A 27,910-nucleotide genomic window follows, 5' to 3' on the forward strand; every position below is an offset into this window, starting at 1 on the left:
GGTCTTTTTACTGTCTCCATAGTTTGCCTTTTCCATAATATTATATATTAGTAGTTTGAATCAAGTAGTGTGTAGCTTTTTCATATTGTCTTCTTTCACTTAGTATGTGTATTTATAGCTCCTCCATGACTTTTTCATGGCTTAATAGCTCATTTCTTTTTAGTGCAGTTTATTTATTCATTCACCTACTAAAGGGCATCTTGGTTGCTTATAAGTTTTGGCAGTTATAAATAAAACTGCTGTAAACATTGATGTGCAGAGTTTTGTGTGGCCATATTTTCAAGTCATTTAGAAGTGCAATTGCTGGATCATATAGTAAGAATATATTTACTTGTGTGAAATACTGTCATGCTGTCCTCCAAAAGTGCTGTATCAGTTTCCATTTTTACCAGCACTGTCTGAGAGTTCCTTGCACTCTACATCCTCGCTAAGATTTGGTGTTGTCAGTATTCCATTCCAGTAGGTTATGTCATTTCATTGTTGTTTTCTTTTCCATTTCCCTGATTGATAGTATGATGTGGAACATCCGTTCATATGCCATTTGCCATTTGTGTGTCTCCTTTGGTGAGGTCTGGCTTGTCTTCTGATTCTTTGGACATCATCTTCTTTCCCAGAATAGTTCTTAATTTTAACAAAGCTTTATCAGCTTTTTCTCTCATGAATTGTGCCTTTGGTGTTGTATATGAAAAGGTATCACCATACCCAAGGTCATCTAGGTTTTTTTTCTTTTATCTTTTAGAGTTTTATAGTTTTGAATTTTACAAATAGTTCTATGATCCTTTTGGGGTTAATTTCTGTGGAGGGTGTAAGGTCTGTGTCTGGATTTTTCTTTTTTCTTTTTTGCCTATGGCTATCCAGTTTTTCTAGCACCAGTAGTTGAAAAGACTTATTACCTTATTACTTATTACCTCCATTGTATTACCTTTACTTCTTTGTTAGAAATCAGTTGGCTGTATTTATGTGGTCTATTTTTGGTCTCTCAACTCTGTTGCATTGATATATTTGTCTTTCCTTTGCAATACCACATGGTCTTGATTATTGAAGCTTTATAGCAAGTACAGAGGTTGGGTAGTGTCAGTACCCTGTTTTTCTGTTTCAGTATAGTTTTGGCTACTTTGGGCCTCCTGCCACTCCATATAACTTTAGAATGAGTTTGTCAATATCCACAAAATCACTTGTTAGAATTTTGATTAGGATTTCTTTGAATCTGTAGATCAAGTTGAATAGAACTCACATCTTAAAAATAATGACTGTTCTTATCCATGAGCATGGAATAATATATCATCATCATTTATTTAGTTTTTCTTTGATTTTATCAGAGTTTTGTAGTTTTTCTCTACATGTACAGTTCCTTTGTAAGATATAGATCATATACATGATTTGTTAGATTTATACCAGGGGATTTTATTTGGGAAGCAGAACGAAAGAGCAGAACGAAAACCAAAATCACAGAAAGCTAACCAAAATGATCATATGGGTCATAGCCTTATGTAACTCATTGAAGCTATGAGCCTTGCCATGCAGGGCCACCCAAGATGGACCAGTCACGTTGGAGAGTTCTGACAAAACATGGTTGACTGGAGAACGGAATGGCAAGTTCATTCAGTTCAGTTCAGTTGCTCAGCTGTGTCCGACTCTTTATGACCCCAAGAACTGCAGCACGCCAGGCCTCCCTGTCCATCAACAACTCCCAGAGCTCCCTCAAACTCACTTCCATCGAGTCAGTGATGCCATCCAACCATCTCATCCTCTGTCATCCCCTTCTCCTCCTACCTTCAGTCTTTCCCAGCATCAGGGGCTTTTCTAAGGAGTCAGCTCTTCGAGTCAGGTGGCCAAAGTATTGGAGCTTCAGCTTCAGCATCAGTCCTTCCAGTGAATATTCAGGACTGATTTCCTTTAGGATGGACTGGTTTGATCTCCTTGCAGTCCAAGAGACTCAAGAGTCTTCTTCAACACCACAGTTCAAAAGTATCAGTTCCTTGGCACCCAGCTTTCTTTATGGTCCAACTCTCACATCCATACATGACTACTGGAAAAACCATAGCTTGGACTGTATGGACCTCTGTTGGCAAAGTAAGGTCTCTCCTTTTTAATGTTCTGTCTAGATTTGTCACGGCTTTTCTTCCAAGGAGCAAGCTTCTTTTCATTTCATGGCTGCAGTCACCATCTACAGTGATTTTGGAGCCCAAGAAAATAAAGTCTATCGCTGTTTCCACTGTCTCCCCATCTATGTGCCATGAAGTGATGGGACTGGTTGCCGTGATCTTAATGTTGAGTTTTAAGCCAGCTTTTTCACTCTCCTCTTTCACTTTCATCAAGAGGCTCTTTAGTTCCTCTTTGCTCTCTGCCATAAGGGTGGTGTCTTATGAATATCTGAGGTTATTGATATTCCTCCCTGCAATCTTGATTCCAGCTTTGAGTCATCCAGTTTGGCATTTTGCATGATGTACTCTGCATATAAGTTAAACAAGCAGGGTGACAGTATATATTCTTGTTGTACTCCTTTCCCAATTTGGGATCAGTCCTATGTTCCCTCTCTGATTCTAACTGTTGCTTCTTGATTGGCATACAGATTTCTCAGGAGGCAGGTAAGGTGGTCTGGTATTCCCATCTCATGAAGAATTTTCCACAGTTTTGTGATCCACACAGTCAAAGGCTTTAGTCCTTGAAACAGAAGTAGATGTTTTTCTGGAACTCTCTTGCTTTTCTGTGCACCAGTGGATGTTGGCAATTTGATCTCTGGTTCCTCTGCCTTTTCTAAATCCAGCTTAAACATCTGGAAGTTCTTGGTTCACATACTGTTGAAGCCTCGATATAGAGTTTTGTTATTTTGCTAGCGTGTGAGAAGAGTATAGTTGGGTGGTAGTTTGAGCTTTCTTTGGCATTGCCTTTCTTTGGGATTGGAGTGAAAACTAACCGTTTCCACTCCTGTGGCCCCTGCTGAGTTTTCCAAATTTGCTGGCATATTGAGTGCAGCACTTGCTTGGAGAACCCCATACACAGTATGAAAAGGCAAAAAGATATGACAGTGGAAAATGAGCTGGATTTAGAAAAGGCAGAGGAGCCAGAGATCAAATTGCCAACATCCATTGGATCATAGAAAAAGCAATTTCCACAAAAACATCTGTTTCATTAACTACTTTGTGGTCAGTGCCTTTGACTGTGTGTGTAACAAACTGTGGAAAATTCTTAAAGAGATGGGCATACTAGACAACCTTACCTGTCTCCTGAGAAACCTGTATGTAGGATAAGAAGGAGCTGCACATGGGAACAACAGACTGGTTCCAGATTGGGAAAGGAGTACATCAAGGATATATATTGTCACCCTGCTTATTTAACTTATATGTAGAGTACATCATGCGAAATGCCAAGCTGGATGACTCACAAGCTGGAATCAAGATTGCCAGAAGAAATATCAACAACCTCAGATGTGCGGATGATATCACTGTAATGGCAGAAAGGGAAGAGAAACTAAAGAGCCTCTTGATGAGGGTGAATAAGAAGAGTGAAAAAACTGGCTTAAAACTCAACATGAAAGGAACTGAGATCATGGCATCTGGTCCCATCACTTCATCACAAATAGAGGGGAACAAATGGAGTCTGTGACAGATTTTATTTTCTTGGCCTCCAGAATTACTGTGGATGGCGAGTGCAGCTATGAAATGAAAGACACTTGCTCCTTGGAAAAAAGCTATGACAAATCTAGAGACCATATTAAAAAGCAGAGACATCACTCTGCTGACAGAAGTCCTTATAGTCAAACCTATGTTTTTTCCAGTAGTCATGTATGGTTGTGAGAGTTGGACCATAAAGAAGGCTGAGGACTGGGACTTCCCTGTTGGCCCGGTGGTTAAGACTCTGAGCTCCCAATGCAGGGGGCCCAGGTTCGATCCCTGGTCAGGGAACTGGATCCCACATGCTGCAACTAAGACCTGGTGCAGCCAAATAAATGAATAAATATTAAAAAAAAAAAAAAAAAAGAAGGCTGAGCACTGAAGAGTTGATGCTTTTGAATTGTGTTGCTGTACTAGTCACTTGAGAGTCCCTTGGTCAGCAAGGAGATCAAACCAGTCAGTCCTAAAAGGAATCAGTCTTGAATATTCATTGGAAGGACTGATGCTGAAGCTCCAATACTTTGGCCACATGATGCAAAGAGCTTACTCAGTGAAAAAGACCCTGATGCTGGGAAAGATTGAGGGCAGAAGAAGGAGGCAAAAGAGGATGAGATGCTTGGATGGCATCACCAACTCAATGGACATGAGTTTGAGCAAACTCCAAGAGGTAGTGAAGGAAAAGAAAGTCTGGCGTGCTGCGTGCGGTTCATGGGGTCAGAAAGAGTTGGGCATGACTGAGCAACTCAACAATAGGAATATAGACATCTGCCGATACTGTATTTGATGTGTAGATCTGGCGACATGTAGAATGTCTCTTGACTATTTCTAATTTCTCAGTGAAATGGGGAAGCATAGTCCTGGTGGTTTAAATTCTTTTCCCCTAACAAAATATTTTGAAATCTTGACCTCCAGAATCTGTGAGTATGACCTTATTTGAAAATACAGTCTTTGCAGATGTAAGCAAATTAAGATGAGTTGTACTTGATTAGCGTTATCTGTAAATCCAATGACTGGTATCCTTACAAGGACAGAGAAATTCAGACAGAGACAGAGACACTTAGGGAGGAAAGTCATGTAAAGATAGAGTCAGAGATTGGAGTCAGGGAGCCACAAGCTTTCCCAAGGTTTGCTAGTAACCATAAGAGGCCAAAAAGCGGCAAGAAAGGATTCTTCCCAAGAGCCTTCAGAGGGAGTTTGGTCCTGCCAATACTTTGATTTATGATTTCTTGCCTCCGAACTCCAAGAGAATTCTTTTCTATTATCTTAAGCCACCTATTTTGTGGTGGTTTGGTTCCAGCAGTCCTTGGAAACTGATATCAGTTTTCAGCTGTGAGTGAGAATAGGGGAAGGCTTGATGTTTTGATTTCTCATGGATTTTTGAAAAACTTTTCTTTCTTTGACCTAAGACTTCACATGATGTCAAGCTTCCTTGACATTTTCACTGGCTGGTGCGTAGAATGTTACTAGGCCAGTTTTTAATGGACAGGGCATGTCTCCAAGGCTACAGTCTTGGTGGTAGTTTTCTCACCTTTTTGTGATTCCCAGCACGTGACTTCTTGCAGGTAGGATTTAGAAAATCTGATTGCCATACTCAAAAGTGGTTGACCCTTCTCCTCCCAATGGGCCTCTGTTGAATTAGTTTATGATTATTTGTTTTTTTTTTAACATTCTTATAAAAATTTTTAACAAACAGGGAAGTTGAACTTTATGATAAACACCTATATACTCACTGTCTAGAGGAAAAACTTGACAGACTTTTTCTGAAAAGAGCCAGATAGTAAATATTTTAGGCTTGGCAAGACATATAGCATCTGTCACAAACTATTGAACTGTCCCGTTGTGGCGCTTTTCCAGCCATGAACAGTTTATGAATGAATGAGTGTGACTGTGCTTTATTTATAGATACTAAAATTTGAATTTTGTATTTCTTATGTCAGAAATTATTCTTTTCATTTATTTTCAGCTTTTTTCAAAATATGAAAACTGTTCTTAGCTCATGGGCCCTAAGAACAGGTGGCAGACCAGTTTTAACCCACATGCCATATGTGGTTTATTGACCCTGATCTGGGGTTTGCAATGAATATTCTGTTTTGTTTGCTTGATCACATATCTGTCCATCCCTCTGTCAGTCTAGCAGTTCATCTGTATTTTGATGCATTCAAAATTAGTTGTAGATAGTACCTTTTATATCTAAACACTTTCATTATACATATCATTACTTAGAGGTCAAGTTTGGGGTGGGGTGTGGTAAAATTTTCTTACAGTGAAATGAAAAAAGTCTTAAGTGTAGCATATGTTGACTTTGTCAGGTCACACCCCTGCATAACCTTTATCCTTATAAAAATATTGAACATCATCATCCCAGACGAGCCCCAGCCTTCCTCCCTGCCCTCCAGATCCTGCTGTGGCCATTGCTACAAGTACAAAGCTGAAGCCTCGGACTCAGCAGCCGCTGTTGCCACTGCCGTACCCTCTACTGCCAAAGTGGGAAGACAGTGGTCATGACAAGAATGGGATGCTTGCATTTTTTTTCATTGTCCTTCATTTCCAATATTGGCTGTTTTCCTGAGGGTTAACAGCTCTATGTCCTCCCATTCATGCTCTTGATTTGTTAAGACCTGTAGACTCTTGCTTGTTCCTATTTAAATATGAATGTAAAATTGAGTAGTATTAGTAGCTGATTGGTAGCTGATTTGTGGGCTTCCCTGGTGGCTCAGACGGTAAAGAATCTGCCTGCAGTGCAGGAGACCTGGGTTCAATCCTGGGGTTGGGAAGATCCCCTGGAAGAGGAAATGGCAGCCCACTCCAGTATTCTTGCCTGGAGAATCCCATGGAGGGAGGAGCCTGGCGGAAGGCTCCTCTGTCCATGGGATCGCAAAGAGTTGGACACGACTGAGTGACTAAGCACACACACAGTAGCTGATCTAGGTTTTAAAATTCATGATGAAGGTCATTACTGGATTTTCTTAGTAGTTCTTATCTTGAAGGTGAGGACAACCTTCAGGATTTGCAATATATTTCACCCTGACTTTAGAGTATTGGTAGCATATTGACCCAGTACTCTTGCCTGGAAAATTCCATGGATGGAGGAGCCTGGTAGGCTGCAGTCCATGGGGTCGCTAAGAGTCGGAGACGACTGAGTGACTTCAGTTTCACTTTTCACTGTCATGCATTGGAGAAGGAAATGGCAACCCACTCCAGTGTTCTTGCCTGGAGAATCCCAGGGACAGGGGAGCCTGGTGGGCTGCTGTCTGTGGGGTCACACAGAGTCGGACACGACTGAAGCGGCTTAGCAGCAGTATATTGACAGTCAGGCTTCTAACTATAGATAGGCAATATCAGAGACCCCTGTCCACTGTAGATGTTAGGAATTATTGGACTGACTTAGAGGAGTTTACCACTCTGTACCAACTGTTCTTCCTTTCTCTCTTTATACCTTGTGGCAGTTTAAGGTTATGTGAGTGCACTGCTGTTTCTCTGGTGGCATTGTCCTAGGTCAGCTTGGCTAAACTGGAAATACATTTCCAAAATTTCCTTTCCTGTACTGGTCAGTTAGCGCTGGTTACAAAAGACATTTTGTGGAAAAGCTGTAGGAGAGAAGTGAAGTGGCAGGCATGCTCTGTGGCTCTCTGAGGGTCAGTGCTATGGACCAGGCGCTGTGAGCTCTCACACCCTGTCGCTGGTTTGCTTGCTCCCCTGGTAGGTGTGGGATGGCAGGGGGACCTGTAGCTCCTGCAGCACCTGTCAGGCTCCCCCTTCAGTATCTCTGAGTGCTTGCCCTGCGTCTGCAGCTCCCTGGAGAAGGGTGTGCGTTTCTCCTTTTGGTCACCCTTGGCATCAGGCTTGGGTTGGTGAGGGACACATGCGAGTTTGGTTTGTCATTACTGTCATCCTCACAGGTTCCAGTTTGTTCTTGCAGACTTCATTTCTCCTTATCAGTTCTGCTTATCCTGGCAGGTTCCAGTTTGTCCTTGCTCTTTATCCAGTTCCCTTCCTGACTGCTGGTCTGGCGGATCTACAGCGTCGTGACATCAGGCTCAAGACCGGATGTGGGGGCAGCAGCCTGTACCTGTTGCTCAGCAGCTCCCCCAATTTTGCAGTCTGACCTCTGTAATAAATCTTTCTTCTTATCATCTATACTGTTCTGCCTCATTGATTGAACCCCAGTTGATACACCTTACCTATTCTAGGGTTCACAAATTTTTAGTATTAGATCCCATATTTGGAGAGTTATTTCTACCAGTTTATCTTCCAGAAATTTTTCTGTTCCTCTTCTATTCTTGGCACCTTTTCTTTATTTTTTGTTTCTAATGCTACTGTGTATTCTCATTTGTAATACTTCTTCAGTGTATCAGTGGCATTTCAAACCTTTGATAGTTTGGATTTAAAAATCCTTATCATGCTTAAGTATTAGTTTTAAAAATGTTTAAACAGTTGTAACAGTCTTTTAAAAACAGCTGAAGTCTTTTTACCATAAAGACCCACTTAAAACAGTGAGCTGGGAGTATACCAAAAACCCAAAGAAGTTTTTGCATAGAGTGAGACAGAAGTGTTAGTTTAAATCAGCACTGCGGCAGAGGCGCAGTGAGAGGTGTTTGACAGCCAGCCTTGAGACCTGTTTTCACATGTGCTCTAGACATGCAATATGATGTGATCGGTTATGATGTAAGGGCTTTACCCCTTTCTTTTTGGCAACTTTAAAGTTTGATGACCTATTTCAGTGACATGTGATTCTTCATTGGAGTTGATATGTGTATCTTTTGTTTTCAAGATGTTTGTTTATTATCAGTATATTTTTTATTTTTGAGGTTGATGTTTTTTGTTGGCAGTAGACATAATTATTTAACCGTTCAAGTTAATTGATGCCACCTTGGCCCCAATTGAGATTTTCTTATAATGCTTTATTTTTTTCTGAGACATATATAAAGGACTATGAAATAAATAATTGTTGAATGAATTTTGCCAAATGGAGACATTCAAAAATATTATTACATTTTAATAAATATATTATTAAATATTGGTGAAATAATTTTGTAAAGTATAAGTTTATCCTTGATATGGTTTTTAAAAAACACTTATTTCCATGTATTTATATCTCGTATTCAAGTATTAGCACACTGAATTATTTAAAATTTATCACTTATGTAATTAAGACATTGACTTAAAATTGAATACCAAAAATTGTTGTATACTTTTAGTTTCTTCTTTATTCCTACTTCTTCCCTACCCCTGCCATGTATATAGAGAGTTGTAATTGGATATGCTAATATATAGAAACTGTGAACTGAATTCATTAAGATGAATTAAATTCAGTGGAGATGAATGTTTTCTGGGCTTGCACTTAAACTCACTCTTTCCCTCAGATCTTTTTTTTTTAACCTTTGAAGATTACTGACAGCTATTCTATATTTTGATAAGAAGTGGTGAAAATTGATGAAGTTTTATGTTTAGTCTTAGGTTCAGGAATGATGTTTTCCTCTTTTGAAACGTTTTTCTGTTAGGAATTATCTGTACTTGTGATTTTTCTTAAATAGCTCCTTTTATTTTAAGAGGAAGCATTTTTTAAAATCCATTGTCTTATTATTTATTATTTCTTGGCTTATTGACATATAAGGCTGGCACCATCTTCTGAGAGTTTGCTACATTACAGTTTAATACTAAAGTTTAAGAGATATTTTATAATTAAGAAAATGCTTTCAGTTTTTGTGAGAATTGAAGAATCTTTTCTCTAATCAGTTTGGTTAACATGTGTTTTGATGAACATGAAAACATAACTACCTGTTAGAATTTGACTTTGTTCTTACTGTTGGGAGCCATTCGGTTTCCTCTTAGGATATTTTAGTGCTCATTCGGTCATCCGTTCATTAACGAGGCCTTTGACATTCTTAGTGCAGTGGTATTGCAGCTGGCACGATAGTGCTGTCCCGCACGGTGACCTTGGCGTACAGGCGCTCACGCAGACTCTTAAGGGACACGCAGGAGTGCCGTACGGAGGAGGACAGGAAACAGCAGGTCAGGAACAAGTGAAAGAAGGAATAAAGCCTCCGAAGCTGGGGTATAGTCTGAAATATTAAGGGAAATTTACAGCGTTTTGTTGTAGCTGTAGCATAGGGTGTAAGGCAGGAAGAGTTGAGAAACGGAGACTATATTTTAACGAGTTTGGACTTTCTCCTAAGAGCTATAGAAAGTCCCTCAGGGATTTTAAGCAGAAGAATGATTTGAGCAGTGGTGTAGAGCAAGGGTCAGCAAACTGCAGCTTATGCCGCTTTTTTGTATGGCCAACTACCTGAGAATGGTTTTTACATCTTTAAATGGTTGGAAGAAAATCAAAAGAAGGGTAATATTTTCTGACACCTGAAAATTATATGAAAATCAAATTTTAGTGTCCATAAATAGTTTTATTGGAATAGAGCCACACTCATCTGTTTACATCTTGTCTGTGCCTGCTTTTTCACCACAGCGGCAGAGTGGAGTAGCTGCTGTAAAGAGCATATGACCTGCAAAGCCTGAAATATTTACTGTCTGGCCCTTTATAGAGAATGTTTGCCAACACCTGGTCTAAATACACCAATTAAACTATAGAGATAGTCAGAATGGGTAGAAAAGCAAGACCCAGCCATATCCTGTCTATAAGAAACCTACTTTATATATGAAGATTCAGATAGGTTAAAAGTAAAAGGATGAGAAAAGATAAGTTCTATAAACCCTAATCAAAAGAAAGTTGAAGTAGTTTTGTTAATACCAGAAACAAGGAATTTAGCAGGGATAAAGAAGAGTATTACAATAATGATCAAAGGGTCAATTCAATAAAAAGCCATCACAATCCTAAACATATATAAAGCCACCGACAGAAAGAAATTGATTGAGCAGAGAAGAGTAATAGACAGATCTACCGTTGCAGCTGGGACTTCAGTGCTCCTCTCACTACTGATAGGGCAGGTAGGAAATAATTAGTTATGGATGTAGAGACGTGAGCACCACGTGAACATCAGTCAGCCAGATCTAACTGACGTTTACAGTACATTTACTCTGACAACAGCAGAATACACATTGCTTTCAGTTGTATATGAAACAAGGCCGTATTCTGCCCTATAAAAACAAATTGAAAAGAATCGAATATATTCTCTGACAGTAATGGAATTAAATTAGGAACCAATCACATAAAGATATTTGTAATATCTCCAGTTATTTGGAAATTAAACAACTCACTTCTAAATAACCTATGAATCAATGAGGAAGTCATAGAAAATTAAATATTTTGAATTGAATAAAAATGAAAGCACTGCATATAAAAATTTGTGGGATGCAGCTGCAGTAGTTGTTTAGAGAGAAATGTTTAGTGTTACTGAATGCTTACATTTGAAAAAAAAAAAAAATTCCTCAAAGTCCGTAACCCAAGCTTTCATCTCAAGAAAATAGAAAATGAAGAGCAAACTAAATCTAAAGCAAACAGAAGAAAGGAAAATGTAAAGTTAAAACCAGAAATAAAAGACAGTAGAGAAATCAATGAAATCAAAAGATCCTTTGAAAAGATTGATAAAATTGGATAAACCTCTAGCCAAACTGACCATAAAAAAGAGAGAGAAGATACAAATTACAGTATCAGGAATGAAAGAGGAGAATTTGTCATAAATTCTGTGGATATTAAAAGGAGAATGGGGAATATACCAAGAAGTTTTATTTCTATAAACAACAATTTAAATTAAATGAGCAAATTCCTTTAAAGATATACAGATGGCTAACAAACACATGAAAAGATGTTCAACATCACTCATTATCAGAGAAATGCAAATCAAAACCTCAATGAGGTACATTACACGCCAGTCAGAATGGCTGCTATCCAAAAGTCTACAAGCAATAAATGCTGGAGAGGGTGTGGAGAAAAGGGAACCCTCTTACACTGTTGGTGGGAATGCAAATTAGTACAGCCACTATGGAGAACAGTGTGGAGATTCCTTAAAAAACGTGAAATAGAACTGCCATATGACCCAGCAATCCCACTTCTGGGCATACACACTGAGGAAACCAGATCTGAAAGAGACACTTGCACCCCAATGTTCATCGCAGCACTGTTTATAATAGCCAGCACATGGAAGCAACCTAGATGCCCATCAGCAGACGAATGGATAAGAAAGATGTGGTACATATACACTACGGAATATTACTCAGCCATTAAAAAGAATTCATTTGAATCAGTTCTAGTGAGATGGATGAAACTGGAGCCCATTATACAGAGTGAAGTAAGCCAGAAAAATAAAGACCAATACAGTATATTAACACATATATATGGAATTTAAAAAGATGGTAATGATAATCCTATATGCAAAACAGAAAAAGAGACACAGATGTACAGAACAGACTGTTAGACTCTGTGGGAGAAGGCGAGGGTGGGATGGTCAGAGAGAACAGCATTGAAACAAGTATACTGTCAAGGGTGAAACAGATCACCAGCCCAGGTTGGATGTATGAGACAAGTGCTCAGGGCTGGTGCACTGGGAAGACACAGAGGGATCAGGTAGAGAGGGAGGTGGGAGGGGGGAGCAGGATGGGGAATACATGTAAATCCGTGGCTGATTCATGTCAATGTATGGCAAAAACCACTACAATATTGTAAAGTAATTAGCCTCCAACTAATAAAAATAAATGGAAAAAAAAAGATATAAATTACCAGAGTTTACTCAAGAAGAAATAGATAACCTGAATATTATATTTATGAAAAACAAAACAAAACTGAATCCATAATTTAAAATGTTCCTACAAAGAAAACTACAGGCCCAGATGGTTTTACTAGTGAATTCTGCCAAACACACATAAAAGAAATAATGCCAATTGTATGTAAACCCTATCAGAATACCAAAGAGGATGGAACGCTTCTGAACTCATTTTGTGACAGCAGTGTTAATCTGATACTAAGCCCAGGAAAAGACAAAGTGACTGCAGAGTAATATCCCTCATGGACATAGACATAGAAAATTCTTAACAAAACATTAATGAATTGAATTTAGCAGTATATAAAAAGGATACTACATCACGACAGAGTGGTATTTATCATAGAAATACAAGGCTATTTTAGCATTCAGAATCAATTAATATAATTTACTATATCAATAGGCTTAAGAAGAAAAGGCATATAATGATCTCAATAAATGCATAAAAAGCATTTGATGAAATTTAACATCCATTCATGGTATTAAAAAAAAATGAGCAAACTAGGCATGAGGATTGACTTCTTCAACCTGATAAATGGCATCTATGAAAAACCTACAGTTACATCATACTTGATAGCAAATGATTGAATTCTTTCCTACTAAGACCAGGTGCAAGGCAAGGATGTTCACTTTCACTGTTCACCATATTCAACATCCTTCTTGAAGTCCTAGCTATTGTAAAACAGTAAAAAAAAAAAAAAAAGATATATGACATACAGATTAAAAAGGAAGAAATAAAACTGCAAAATTCTAAGATAATATGAATAACTACTTCAGAAATCCCTGTGTTGAGAAAAGTATACATTTTAATATAAGGTGTAGATATAAGACCCAAATAAAAGATAACTCCCGTGTTCAAGGATACAAAGACTCAATATTATAAAACTAACATTTCATCTCAAATTGGTTTACTGATTCAGCATAATTTTAAAACCCAATGCTATTTATGTGTGGTATTTAAACTAAATGACTCTAATGTGTATATGGGTGGAAAAAAGGGCCAAGGATAGTTAATATGTTCCTGAATTACAAAGTGAGGACCCTTTGCTATGTTGTGATAAAAATTTTTATAGACAGCTTGTAGTAAATACATTGAGAAATTCACTCAAGAAAATAGACTGGAAATGCTAGAAACAAACTCTCATGTAAAGAGAACTTTGATATTATAATGGAAGTGATATTGAATATCTTCTGAAAGGATTTATTGTTCAGTCGCTAAGTCATGTCCGACTCTTTGTGACCCGATAAACTGCACCACACCAGACTTCCCTTCACTGTCTCCCAGAGTCTGCTCAAACTCGTGCATTGAGTCGGTGCCGTGCCATCCAACCATCTCATCCTTTGTCGCTCCAGTCTCCTCCTGCCCTCAATCTTTCGCAGCATCAGGGTCTTTTCCAATGAGTTGGCTCTTTGCACTGGCTGGCCAAAGTATTGGGTCTTCAACATCAGTCCTTCCAATGAATATTCAGTCAATCCTTCAGGATTGACTAGTTTGATCATTTAAAAGGTTGATATATTTAGTAAGTAGTCCTGGAATAGTTTGTTTTTATGGAGAAAAAGAAAACGGTGCGTATATTACTCTCATACACAGTTCCAAACAGGTTAAAGACTGTAATATAAATCTCACAACTTTTTTAGAAGAAAAAAATGAAAGAATATCTTTCATACCTTGGGATGTGGAAAGATTTTTTGCTAAATTTAAATGTTGACTATATCAACCACATAAGATAAACATGTTTGTTTCTATCAAGTGACACATTAAATAATTCAAAAAGATCACAAACTGGGACAAGGTATGTGTACCCCAAATAACTGAAAAAAATATTAATATACTTTTGCAAATCTATAAGAAAGACAACTTAGTAGAAAAAGGGACATAAAACATGAGGAGAAATTCCCTAGGAAAAATCGGCCCAAAGACATTTGAAAATAATCACTAATCAAGGAAATGCAAAATAAGACTACAGGTAAGTAATGTGTGTGTGTGTGTGTGTGTGTGTGTGTGAAGTCACTCGGTCGTGTCCGACTCTTTGCGACCCCATGGACTGTAGCCTGCCAGGCTGCTCTGTCCATGGGATTCTCTAGACAAGAATACTGGAGTGGGTTATCATTCCCTTTTCCAGGGGATCTTCCTGACCCAGGGATTGAACCTGGGTTTCCTGCATTGCAGCCAGATTCTTTACCTCTTGTGCCCCCAGGGAAGCCCCATAAGTAATAACGTACACATCAAAAAGCCTAAGAAGTGACAGAAACATAATATGAATCTGCAGGAATTCATGTTCATTGCTGGGTGGATTGTAAATTGATACAATGACTTTGAAAATTATTTGCCATTATTCTGTAAAGTTGAACATTCATAGACCCTAGGATTCAACAGTTTTATATCTTAAACAGACTGCTATACATATGTATCAGGTGTCATGCTGCTTCACTGTCAATAATAGCTAGTAATTGGAAGCAATTTGAGTGTCCACTTGGAGAAAAGATATATAAATTGTGGTATGTTCATACAAAGATATGTTATATGGCAATGAAAGTGAATGAAGTGTTCCACCTGGGATAACATGAATGAAACAGCGTCATGGGGAAAACGACAGTTGTAGAAGATTGTCCTGCCTGAGGAGAAAGCTGAGTTAAGAATGCACACTCTGGAGATGGAGTGCGAGGGCCTTAAGTTCTGGCTCCTCTCCTTCCTGAAAATGTGTCCTTATATAAGTCATTTATCCTCTCTATGCGTTATTTTCTCATCTGTCAGCTAGTGGTTACTGTGAGGATTAAATAATTTAATATGTGTAATGTGCCTGTAAAACACTTTGGTGCTATATAAATGTTAACTATTCTTATTACTCTGGATTCTGTTGCTATTGGGCAGTTTTGTCTTTACTGTTTACTTTTTGTTGTGATTTTAAGTCATGTTTTATCATTCCCCCTCTCCCAGTGGATCTAATACATGGTCATTGAGGGCAGTTAGAAAAGAGAGGAAAATATAAGAAATAATTAAATAACCGTAGTATAATTGCCAATTGAAGCAGTTCTTACTATTTCCTCTGATTCTTGCAAGATCCCAGGCTATACTGGTATCTAGGAAAGACAAATACACTTTTTTTTTTTTTTTTCATGCAAAAAAAGAAGTGCATTTTTTTTTTTTTAAATGAAAGACATAAGTGAACTGGGACCTTGCTATACTATTTAGCTATCATGTTGATCTTTGCAAATAAACCTATGTAATACTGGCCAGTATAAGATTCTGCAGTAAGAATTACTATGGAGACTGCCTGAAACATGACTCAAAATAAGAAGAGTCAATGGGCAATAAAAGTTATAAACCGTCACAAATACAGAAAGAGTTGCTTACTCCATGGTATTATGTTCCCATTTAGACCTATTATTACATTTTAACCTGAAGTCAGAGGAGAGGTGGTTATCCATTACCCATTACCAGAGAGAATTTAGCTAGTTCAGTTAATGATACTAAATTTGAAATACTAAATTTGATACTAAAGTTGAAATAATATGAATTTTTACATACTCTCCTTCCTGCCCTCTCGATTCTGCCTGCTATTAGTGTTCTGGTGACTCTACAGAGTAAGTGGTATTTATCATTATCCCCTAAGAGTCCTTGTAGGTCTGGTTGTAGATATGTATGTGACTATACAATAGAAATACAATGCAAAGTAATTAGGCAAATCTTATAGCAATATAGAGAATCTATAAAAATATTAGAGAATTACTAGAATCAAAAATAATTGACAACTGAAGGATCTGGAGGAGTCAGGTAATAAATTATTGAAGAGAAAATCCACAAGATTCATGACATATATAGAGAGGTTGAAAGAGTATGATTTGATAACTAAGGGACTAAAGAAGTCCTTTATTATTTCACAATAAAGGAAAATTGTGAAAACCATGAATATTTTTGCAGCAGTGACCCTTCTTTATGATAATATGAAAAATTCAGTTTGAAGAGAAGATTGTCATATTAGTGTAATTTTATTAGACTTTTTAATATAATGAATATATACATACAGAAAAGTATATATATATATATATGTGTAGTTTAAAGACTAGCTGTTCCTGGGTCATGAAGTAGAACATTGCCAAGCACCCTAGAAGCCAACCAGGTGCCTTTATCAGTCCTTTCTCTTCCTTCAGAGTTAACTACTATCCTTTGTCCTAACGTTTTCCGTGCTGTTCTTCTTAGTTTCATCGTCTGTGTATTCTTCACTGATAGCTAATTTTTTCATTTTAAAATTTCACATGAATGTTGTCATTTATGTGTATTTCTTAATGTCTTTCTGTTTTGCTCAACACATTTGTGATACTCATTATTAATTGTGGTGTGAGACTCTAGCTCGGCTTTTCAGTCCTGTATAGTATTCCTATAAAATGGAAGAATACATACTAGTTTAGACACCTTTGATATTTTGTATTTGTTTTAAAAAGTCTAAAAATGTTTTTGTTTTTTCTTTTTTTTAAAAAACCGTTTGTGGATTTTTCGTCGTGCTGGGTGCTTGTTGCTCTGCGGACTTTTCTCTGGTTGTGGCGCGCGGGGGCTGCTCCCTGGTTCGGGGCACGAGCCTCTCGTCGTGGTGGCTCCTGTTGCGGAGCACGGGCCCCGGGAGTCGCGGCGTGTGGCCTCCGCTGCGCGGCGCCTGGGCTCCGGAGCACAGGCTGGGTGGCTGTGGGCCACGGGCTTGGGCGCATGCAGGATCTTCCTGGATCAGGGATGCGATTGGTGTCTCCTGCCTTGGCAGGCAGATTCTTTACCACTGAGCCACCAGGAGAGCCCCCAAAATATTTATCTTTATTCAACAAATATTTTTGAGTGGCTATTGAGTTCTGTGCTTTTTAAAAAAATTTATTTTTGTTTTTAGCTGCTTATAAAAGAACCAAGAAAGGTAGCTTAAGTAATAATGAGCTTATTTTCTCGGTGTATTTGATTTCATAAAATCCTAATTTCTGTGAATCTAATGCATCATGAAAAGGAAAATCCTAACCTAAGGGAAACAAACACTGGAAAAAATATAGCAGATGTCCTTCTTATAGAAAACACACACATTAATAGGATAAACATTATAAACAGTAGAAATGGGGAAGGGAGGGAAGAGGCATTTCACAAAGAAATTATAAAAAGTAGTATGTAAGAAAAATGTTAAACTGCATTGAGGTCTTTTTTTACTATTTATAGTAAAAATTAATTTCTTTGATGACACCTTTTTTCTTTATGTATTTGTGGAACCCAGTTTCAGGCAGTTACATTTTTTAAGAAGTTTGGTTTAAGAATCTCCAAAGTCAAATTCTGGTAATTTTTTATTTTCTTGTGTTAGCAATTCTTCTAATACAGTATGATTTACTATGTCATCACAGAAAGACAGCATTAGAGAGTGTGCATGGCAGGGTAAAATTAAACATATGCTCACAATCAAATTAATGTATTTCATCTGTCTTCAACTAATAACAATCTGTCATGTTATCTATCTGAGTAGGGGCATAAACAGTTTATTTTGTGTTTGGAGTAACTTCCTGGAGGTAGTTAATGTGACAAGTAGTTTGTTTGAATTGAGTATAACCAGATCAACACTCTAGATGTTTCCTTGATAACCTAAAAATTACTGTGAAAATCCATACAAGTGCTGTATCTGTATTTTGCTTCTTCAAGTTAGGAAGCAACATATTTTGCAATAACTTCACAGAGAATATTGTTTTTGCCATTGTATATGGACTAAGAAGCATAAATAGTTTATGCTTTTAATGCTTTCTTTCTATTAATAGGGAACAGACAATAATGTAATAAGTTAGCATCATACAGTACTTTCACTTTTTTAAAAAACATGAAGTAATACATTCTGGTTTGAATGAAAAAGTCATATTCATTATAGAATATGTTCTTACAGGATGTTGAACAGTGAGTATTTAGGAAAATAGAAATATCTTAGGCCAATATAAAGCAATATAGAAACTTGTGATTTTAAAATTTTGCTTAAAGTTTTATATGATTTAGTTTGATTAGTAGCTCTGATTATTGTACATTTGATATATAGTTTTTAGGCTATTTGTTACATTTGGGACTGTATCTTGGGAGGCTCTTCTGTTCATTACATCAACAATCCTGTAAGTAGATGCAGTGGAGATCCTGAACGTGGATGCCTGGATGCCAGTAAACAAATAGGACTAAAAAAGAGAAGTTGTCATATACTTGGCTTATTAGCATTAGTGTGTGTATATTAGAAGTCAAAATATATACATAATTTTAAGCACATGTAAATCAAATTTAATAAATTATTAAGGGTATTTTACTTGTCATGTGTGGGCTAATCATGATGGATCATTTTTAAACATTATGTAATTTCACAACTTGTGTGTACAGCTGCAAGTACTTTGTAAAGGACTTTATATAATCAAGTGCTAAGGCAGAGTGTCTTATTTTATAATGCTAATGGGATCAGTTTTATGATTTACTGTTATTAATGAATACTTTTAAAGTACTAATAAGCAATAACCAGGTATATAATAGTTCACATTTTTACTGTAGTGAGCGTTTAAAGTTTGATGCCTTTATTCTTTTAGTTAAAACTCTGAATAAAAGCCTGTTACATGATCATCCCCAAAACTGAGGTTCCTTCTTCTTTGTGAGACACTGACTGGATTTGGAACGGGATGGTTTGGTTCTCTCTCGTGCTACAGATGACTAGCAATGGGACTTTGGTTCAGTCACTCTGAACCTCAGTGTCTTGTGTGTGAAGTTAGTTAATGCTTTACCTGTCTGTCAAGATTGTTACGGGGCCCCTAAGCATTCTGTAAATTTTGAAATGGATTTGAGGTTCTTCAGAAGTCTCCTGAAGTTGTTTCTCTGCATCTGTTTTGCCCTTCCGACTCCCTTCTCCTCTTAGTAGCCAGAGTAAATGTTTCTGAAATGCAGAGATCACGTTGTACCCTTGCGTCCAGCCCTCCAGGGCCTTTGCTTTGCCGTGTCTGAGTGATGTCTATGTGCTACACCACACATACCCACATGCGCTCAGTATGCTTGTTTGCCTCGGTTGTGCTCATTTTCCTCTTTTACATTGTGTCCCAGTGACAGAAACATTTTTTTCTCCCAACTTCCTCCTAACCTGGTTGGCTTATTCTTATCGGTTGTGCTCATTTTCCTCTTTTACATTGTGTCCCAGTGACAGAAACATTTTTTTCTCCCAACTTCCTCCTAACCTGGTTGGCTTATTCTTATCTTTCAGATCCAGGCCAAAGAGATCTTTCATGGCAACCTTATAAAATGGTCATAGTTGCTGTCTTGCTTCTTGTCACTCTGTTACTCTCTATCCGCTCAACAACCCCACCTCCCCACACACAATTTCTGATTATAATTGTTACGTTGACTTGTTTATGTATTTGTTTACTTGTTTCAGTCTTTCTCCCTCCTGAATGTGAGAATAAGGATAGTGTCTATTTTGTTCTCTAATTTATTGCTTACACTTGGCATAATACTTGACATAATAGGTAAATGAATTGTAAGGTGTTGTTTTCTTTTAAAGGAGTACTTGAACTATTTTTTTGGTAGCCTGTGATTTTTACAACTGCATAGATAATCTGAATCATCTTTAGGTTGATTAATATGCAGTGTAATTACTAACGACTCTGTGTATAAGTATAAACTTTGCCATCTTCTATTTTTAAAGTTATAACATGATAATGGCAACTATTTATGTATACAAGATGCCTGAACAGAAAAAAACATGTCATATTCTGGAAATCTGTAGGAGTTAAAACTTATCATTTGCAATTTTCTTTTGAATAGTCTCTGAAATTAGAAATAAAAGTTGTTACTGTGTAGTTAATAGAAATATTTTGAGTCCAGCAAGGGAGAGTTGAAGGTTTTCCAGTGTATATCATCACCTGTAGGATTTCCTTTCATTGCTTATATTTTTGCTCACGTCGACTGGAATACTTGAGGTAAGATAAATGAAAGTGTAGTGGTATATTTGTTATCTACACATATATGAACCTCTTAGTATCCTATAGAAGACCCTTATGCCCCAGCCCTGCTGATTTTACCATCTCTTGGAAGCCAGGTTCTTCAGATGCTTTTGCACACATTCCTTGGTAAAGAATGTGTGTCTCCTCTGTTTCCAAGGTTGTCTGGGTAATTTTTCCTCATCCTTCAGGAGTTATCTGAAGCACCATCATCTCTTGTGAAATCTTTCTTGTCCCCCTGTGCAATCTTAGAACTGTTCTCTATTACTCCTGTTGTACCTTATTTATACAGACCACTGTTGTTCTCTTGGTCTTAGAATTTCATTGTATAATATCTTTCCGCATGTGTTCCTCTCAGCCTTCCTAGCAGTTAGCACTTGGAAGGCCCTGGATAAATAGTTCATGAATAAATAGATTAATGACAGTAGTACTTACTATATGCCAGTTTGTAGCTCAGACAGTAAAGAGTCTGCCTGCAATGCAGGAGACTTGGGTTTGACCCCTGGGTCAGGAAGATCCCCTGGAGAAGGAAATGGATACCCACTCCAGTATCATTGCCTGGAGAATCCCATGGACAGAGGAGCCTGGCAGGCTACAGTCCTTGGGGCCGCAAAGAGTTGGACACGACTGACTGACTTTAACTTCACTTCACATACTGTGTACCTTGCTATGTACCAGTCATTGTTCTATGTGCTTTATATGTATTTAGTCATTTTATCTGTTACGTATTAATATTATGTGGTAGGTACTATTGTTGTTGCCGTTGCATGAGCCACCTGAGAGAGATTGGTTGTTCAAGGTTCCGCAAACAGAAACAGAACCAGGCATCAAGCCCAGGCAGTTTGGCTCTGCAGACTGTATTCTTTACTACCATATCCTACATCCTTTCCAAGTAAACCGTGAATTATTGAAGAACCATGGTTTCTTCTATTTTTGCCATATTGCAAACATTTGAGAAGTTCAGAAAAGTTATTTCTTTTATTGAGACTAATGTTTATATATAATCTACCACTCCAGATAGTAAAATAGTAACAAAGATCATCTATTGGGATATGAAAAATATTGCTGTAATGACACTTACTTTATGATGATATTTGACATAATGTCATTTTTATCAAGACTGTGTATTGTTTATTAAACACCATTCACTTTCTGTTACTCATCAAAATCTGTTTCTGTATCCTAATATAAAGGCCACTTTATCCTGAAAGTTATCTAAATAAGTAAATTTTGAACCATCACATCAGTTTAGGGGATTAGTGTCCCATTGGAATCAGCAGGACCAAATGAAGGATGAAAGTGACAGCTTTAGATTCAGAATTCTCATGTGTTGCTTCTAAATCAAAGCTTTGTTCTTCAGTAAAACCAAAAGAAAGCACCTTAAGAATTTACCATAAAATATTTATGGTTGAAATGACATGGCTTTGATTTGCTTTAAAATAACCTAAGAACGTGGATATGAATGAAACAAGATTGGTCATGACTTGATAATTTTTCAGATATTTTGTATCTTCCAGCAAAATGTATTATATTAGCAAAAGGAGAATGCACTTTTGTTTTCATACTGTTTTCCATGTACGTATTACTTGAACCATTTAATGGCAGAAGAAGGAACATTTCTCCAGTGATTTATGTTTGGTTTGTATTTGTTTCCGTGGTAACTAAAAATGTAATTGCCTTTCAATTTATAATTAAGTTTAATGTAATTTTAAACTATTTAGTTGAATATGACATAACCAGAATCTAAGAGACGATTGTAATGCTGGGTATAATTAGTGAGTGCTGATCTCACTAATTATAACTTCAAATTTTCATTAGTTAATAACTCAAGACCCAATATATACTCAGGAAGAGATTTATTGTTAACAAGAGTGATGAAAATCTACATTTTATATTAGTTAAGGTAATTAGTGGTAAAGAATCTGTTCAATCCCTGAGTCGGGAAGATCCCCTGGAGAAGGAAATGGCAGCCCATTCCAGTATTCTTGCCTGGGAAATTCCATGGACAGAAGAGCCTGGAGGGCTACAGCAAAAGAGTTGGATATGACTCAGCAACTAAACACCTCCAACCAACAGTCTGTATTAGTTAAGGTAATGCTAAATGCTATAACAGACAGTCCCTGGAGTTTCAATATCTTAACACAATAACAATATATTTCTTACTTACATAAAGCCCAAACCCTGGTACTGCTTATCAGTGGCTCATCTCCCTTTCAGAAACCCAGACTCCTTCCATTTTTCTGAAACTGCCGTTTTCAACAGATGGCTTCATAGGATACTGTGAAAAAGGAAAGTAAGGACTATCACACTAGGGGTCAAGACTGGTAGTGATCAGTTCAGCTTAGTTCAGTCACTCAGTCATGTCCGACTCTTTGCAACCCCATGGACTGTAGTACACCAGGCCTCCCTGTCCATCACCAACTTCTGGAGCCCACCCAAACTCATGTCCATTGAGTCAGTGATGCCATCCAATCATCTCATCCTCTGTTGTCCCCTTCTCCTCCTGCCCTCAATCTTTCCCAGCATCAGGATCTTTTCAAATGAGTCAGCTCTTTGCATCAGGTGGCCAAAGTATTGGAGTTTCAGCTTCAACATCAGTCCTTCCAATGAACACCCAGGACTCATCTGCTTTGGGATGGACTGGTTGGATCTCCTTGCAGTCCAAGGGACTCTCAAGAGTCTTCTCCAACACCACAGTTCAAAAGCATCAATTCTTCAGTGCTCAACTTTCTTTATAGTCCAACTCTAACATCCATACATGACCACTGGAAAGACCGTAGCCTTGACTAGACGGACCTTTGTTGGCAAAGTAATGTCTCAGCTTTTTAATATGCTCTCTAGGTTGGTCATAACTTTGCTTCCAAGGAGTAAACATCTTTTAATTTAATGGCTGCAGTCACCATCTGCAGTGATTTTGGAGCCCCCAAAAATAAAGTCAGGCCCTGTTTCCCCATCAATTTGCCATGAATTATAGTAAAAACTGTACATATTAATTTTTCAAACAGCTTTCCAACTTCTTATCCAAATTATTATTGTTAGCCAAAGTCAATTGGCTTCTAAGATTTCCATCTCATGTACCATGTGATTTTTAAGAATATGGCAGATAGATTTAGTATCTTGATAGCTTATTTTCTTTCTTTCCATTTTAATTTCCAGGTTAAGGTGAGTGAGCTAAGGGATTTTGGGAGGGGGTGGCGGCAGGGAACAGTTGGTTTTGACAGTGAAAAATTTGGATTTTCTTGTCTGTCTGACACCGTCTTGGAATTTTTTCCTCTCGTTTGTTTAATCTCCATTTATGTCAGCTACACAAGAAAGCCTTTGACATTGTAATTATTGATTTACTTCCTCCATTCTTATCCTATACAGTCCTGTCCTTCACTTTTCAGACCCCAGTTTCTGCCCTTTCTTAACTTCTGAGATTCTTCTATTGGGTCTTCAGGAACTTACAAATAAGATATCAGTAAAATTCCTATACTCTCAACACCTCTCTTGAACTGAAGTTTTTAAACTACTTCTGTCACTTAGCTCTCCTGTAAGGACAGTGCTGCCATCTCCTGAAACTCTTTCAAATGTTGGCATCCCCTCCTGTATCTGCCTTATCACTAGTACTGGAGGGTGGGTAGTGACCTTCTTGTTATTGCTCTTTCCAGATCATTCTTCTTCATCTTGCCTAAAAACCCTTAGATTTGACTATCAAGCTATATGATTATACATCCTGCTACTTATATTTGTTGGCATTATCAGCCAAACCCTGAATCACTCACTACCTTGAATTCTTAAAGATGTTGGTTCATTACTACTGCTATCCTGATTAGCAATTTTAATTGCATACAGATTATCCTTTTAATACTTTGGTCTCTCAGTTCCTTGAATTCATCATTTGCTATAATGTTGCCACCTACCAACACTAACATAGTTTTTTTTTTTAATTTATTTTTTTGTTGAAGGATAATTGCTTTACAGAGTTTTGTTGTTTTCTGTCCCACCTCAACATGAATCATCCATAGGTATACATAGTTATTCTGAAGACTTACTGTCTCCATAATATCAATTATCAGTTTCATGTGTTCCAGTTTGTCTGTTATCTCTCATCTTTGGTAACCCAATTCCAGTAACTTTTAAACCCACTTAAGACTTTAACATTGCTTGATCTTATCAATTTTCATTTTCCTGATCCCCCTTCTTACCTAACTTAAATTCCATGTTCTTTTTAATATAATCTACTCCTTAACATTTTTTATCTTCAATTACCTGCCCTTCTTTTCAGTAATTGTACATGATTGGGAAAACTCCAGCACTACTTAACTGCAAATCTTTATCTGCTCAGCACCTCCATCCATGCAGCTGGGTGTGCCTGGAACAACACCTACAATACACTGTTTCATTTAAAATCCAGGTTAAGCTATCTTCAAGTGATTTCTCTTTATCTTATACATCCATGTCAAATCCATTAGTACTTTCTCACTTTTTATTCCCAAAAATATGTTAAGAATCTGCCCTACTTTTTACCATCTTTCTTGGTCCCACCCTTGTCCAAACTACCATCTTCTCTTTCCTAGATTTTTACTATAATCTTCTCAGTGGCTTCTCTGCTTTACATTTAATTACAGTTTATTCCCCAGTAGCTCAGCAGTGAAGAATCCACCTGCAGTGCAGGTGATGCAGGTTTGATCCTTGGGCTGAAAAGATCCCCTGGAGAAGGAAATGGCAACCCACTCCCGTATTCTAGCCTGAGAAATCCCATGGACAGCGGAACCTGATGGTCAGTCCATGGGGTCGTGAAAGAGTTGGACAGGACTTGGTGACTAAAACAACAAACAACAGTTTATTCAGCAGCCCCAGCCTTTTAAACTATAAGTCAGAGTGCATCTTTAAAATTTTTTTCCCTTACAAACCTCACACTAGCTTTGCACCTCTCTTTCAGTGACCTATAGAGTTCCTGGCTTTTTAAACTTCATTTCCTGCCGTTTCCATCTCTTGCTAACTTATCAGCCACTCTGGCCTCCTGGCTTTTCTTTGAATGTGGTGTGGTCTTCACCTTAAGGGTCTTTGACCTACCTGTTTGAAAGAGTAATTCCTCTCATGCATGCTTTATTTTTTTTTCAATCAGATATATCAACATTTGCAATACTCTGTAATTTACTTGTTGGTCTGTGTCTCTGAATTAAGATGTAAGGTCACTGTTACGTGTGCAGCTCTTAGGACAGCGCCTAGCCGTGTCTGTGTGTGTGTCAGTCGCTCAGTCGTGTCCGACTCTTTGCGACCCCATAGACTGTAGCCCGCCAGGCTCCTCTGTCCATGGAATTCTCCAGGCAGGAATACTGGAGTGGGTTGCCGTTTCTTTCTCTGTGCTTAACCATAGTAGGCACTCAAATACTCATTGAATGAGTAAACTGGTTATCCATTGAAATTGTTAAGCATACTTTAAGCAGGGTATAGTATGGTAGCGCTGAAAGGAAGTTGCATATTGGAATGTGAATGCCCATGTCCTTCAGTTGTTTAGATACTGGAAGGATATACACCAAAATGTTAACAGTAGTTGTCTCTGGTTAGTGACATTTTTTATGTCCTTTTGATAATTATTTTTCTGAATGTTTGAGAAATCTTTATGTATTAATGCTATTGGGAGATTTTTAATTCCGTTTTCAAAAATAAAATACAGGAACTAGCTGTATTAAAATAAAAAAATAATAAGAGGAAGTATTTTATTAAAAAAAAATAAAACACTGGTTCACTGAAGCAGGGTCCCCAGCCCCTGGGCCATGGACTGGTACCAGTCTTTGGCCTGTTAGCAACCGGGCCGTACAGCAGGAGATGAGCAGCAAGCCGCTGAGCGAGCGAAGCTTCATCTGGCTTTACAGCCATTCCCCGTTGCTTGCATTACCTCCTGTCAGATGAGCGACGGGCATTAAATTCTCATAGGAGTGAGAACCCTACTGCGCTTGAATTGGTCATGGAAAAACTGTCTTCCAAGAAACTGGTCCCTAGTGCCAAAAAGGTTGGGGACCCCTGCACTGAGGATATAAGGGAAATTAAATCATAGCAGTAAGATTGTTACCACATGTATGCTAGATGAATACTGGATAATAATTTTAATGATGCTTTCAGAAATTGAAGAAATGAAAGAATTTACCAGTATCTCACTGTAGTTGCATTGTCAGAATTTATTTATTTGTGGATTATTTAGAATGAAGTACTCTAGTAACTAGGGCTTTCCTGGTGGCTTAGCAATAAAGAATCCACCTGCCAGTGCAGGAGACGTGGGTTTGATCCTTGGGTCAGGAAGATCCCCTGGAGAAGGAAATGGCAACCCAGTCCAGTATGGTTGCCGGGGTAATCCCATGGACAGAGGAGCCTGGAGGCTACAGTCCTTGGGGTTGCAGAAGAGTCAGATACAGCTTAGTGACTGAACAACAACAACAAACTCTAGTAATTAAGGCCTTTTAAATTTTGCTCACTAAATTCTAACACAGCAGAGGAAAACAATGGTCAAATTCTGCGAGGGCCTTTTCTATATCTGCTGTGTCATTCTCAGAATCTTGGTTATTTAAAATAACTTTTATGTTTCTTAACAGTCTTTTATATTCCCAATAGTGGTGGTAATTTTTTTAGAACCTGGATTGTATCTTTTTCCTCTTTGGGTTCTCACTGCCTACCATAGTGCTTGGTATATAATAAATACTCAATAAATATTTATTGAATAATTTTTTTATCAATTGATTAGTGATAATTATTAGTCTCTAATGATTATCTTTGTTAGGAAGAAACCTTTTGGCTAGTAAATCCCCCAGTGCTATATAGATAAATTTATAGTAGTTTATCTACGTAAATAGTTGAGGAGTTATCTGGTAGGGCAGGTGGAGAAGGGAGAGAAGAAAGAAAGGAAGAAAAGACACAACTGTGGCAGACTGTTCCATTAGAAAAGACAAAATGCACATACATGTTGAATGACAGACTTTATTTTTTTAATTGGACAGTGATTTCACTGGGGAATTTTCCTAGTGACATGATTTGTTCTTACTCTTGTTGAATTAGGAAAGTATTCTAACTTCAATATTATGGTAAACTAGATGTTCAGATGTCAGTGCTAATAGCTTAGTATTTTAGTCGTCAACAAATTGATGCCTGTGGTATCTGGACATTTTTTGGCCTCTTCTTATAAATAAAGTCTCAGTGATGTTTAAGGAACAGCAAGTTGTGGCCAGAAAAGAAAAAAGGTGCATATTATTCAAGCTAAGCAGTATAAATGGGGCTTAGGAATCCCCCAGTAGATCAAAAATCTCCTAGAGAAAGATTTCTTGAGCTTACAAACTAAAGACCTTCAATGTAATTTCAAATAAAGCCTTTTACGTAGTATGAGAACATTTTTTAGTTGATAATCAATTGCCACTATTATGTAAGCTTACTAGATTTGCAAATTTACAAGTTTTTACAAGTCAGTTGGGTCCCTTCCTCAGGAAATCAGTTTAAGGTTTTTTTTCCTATATTGACTCAAAGAGCCTAGTTGTCCTTAAATCCTGTGAATATATTTGCCTTATAATTTGACGGCATTGAATCAACACCCTTATAGGGTTTGTAGTGTTGTAAAAAGAGAAACTGTTCAATAAAAGATCACATTTGAAA

General features: G+C 37.6%; 1 protein-coding gene across 2 annotated transcripts in view; it reads left to right on the forward strand.

The window, feature by feature from the left end:
* Positions 1-27,910, forward strand: part of RAB28 (RAB28, member RAS oncogene family) — an 88,593-nt gene that overhangs the window by 44,329 nt on the left and 16,354 nt on the right. The window lies entirely within an intron of this gene.

This window comes from Dama dama, chromosome 6 (genome assembly GCF_033118175.1).
Source record: "Dama dama isolate Ldn47 chromosome 6, ASM3311817v1, whole genome shotgun sequence".
NCBI lineage: Eukaryota > Metazoa > Chordata > Mammalia > Artiodactyla > Cervidae > Dama > Dama dama.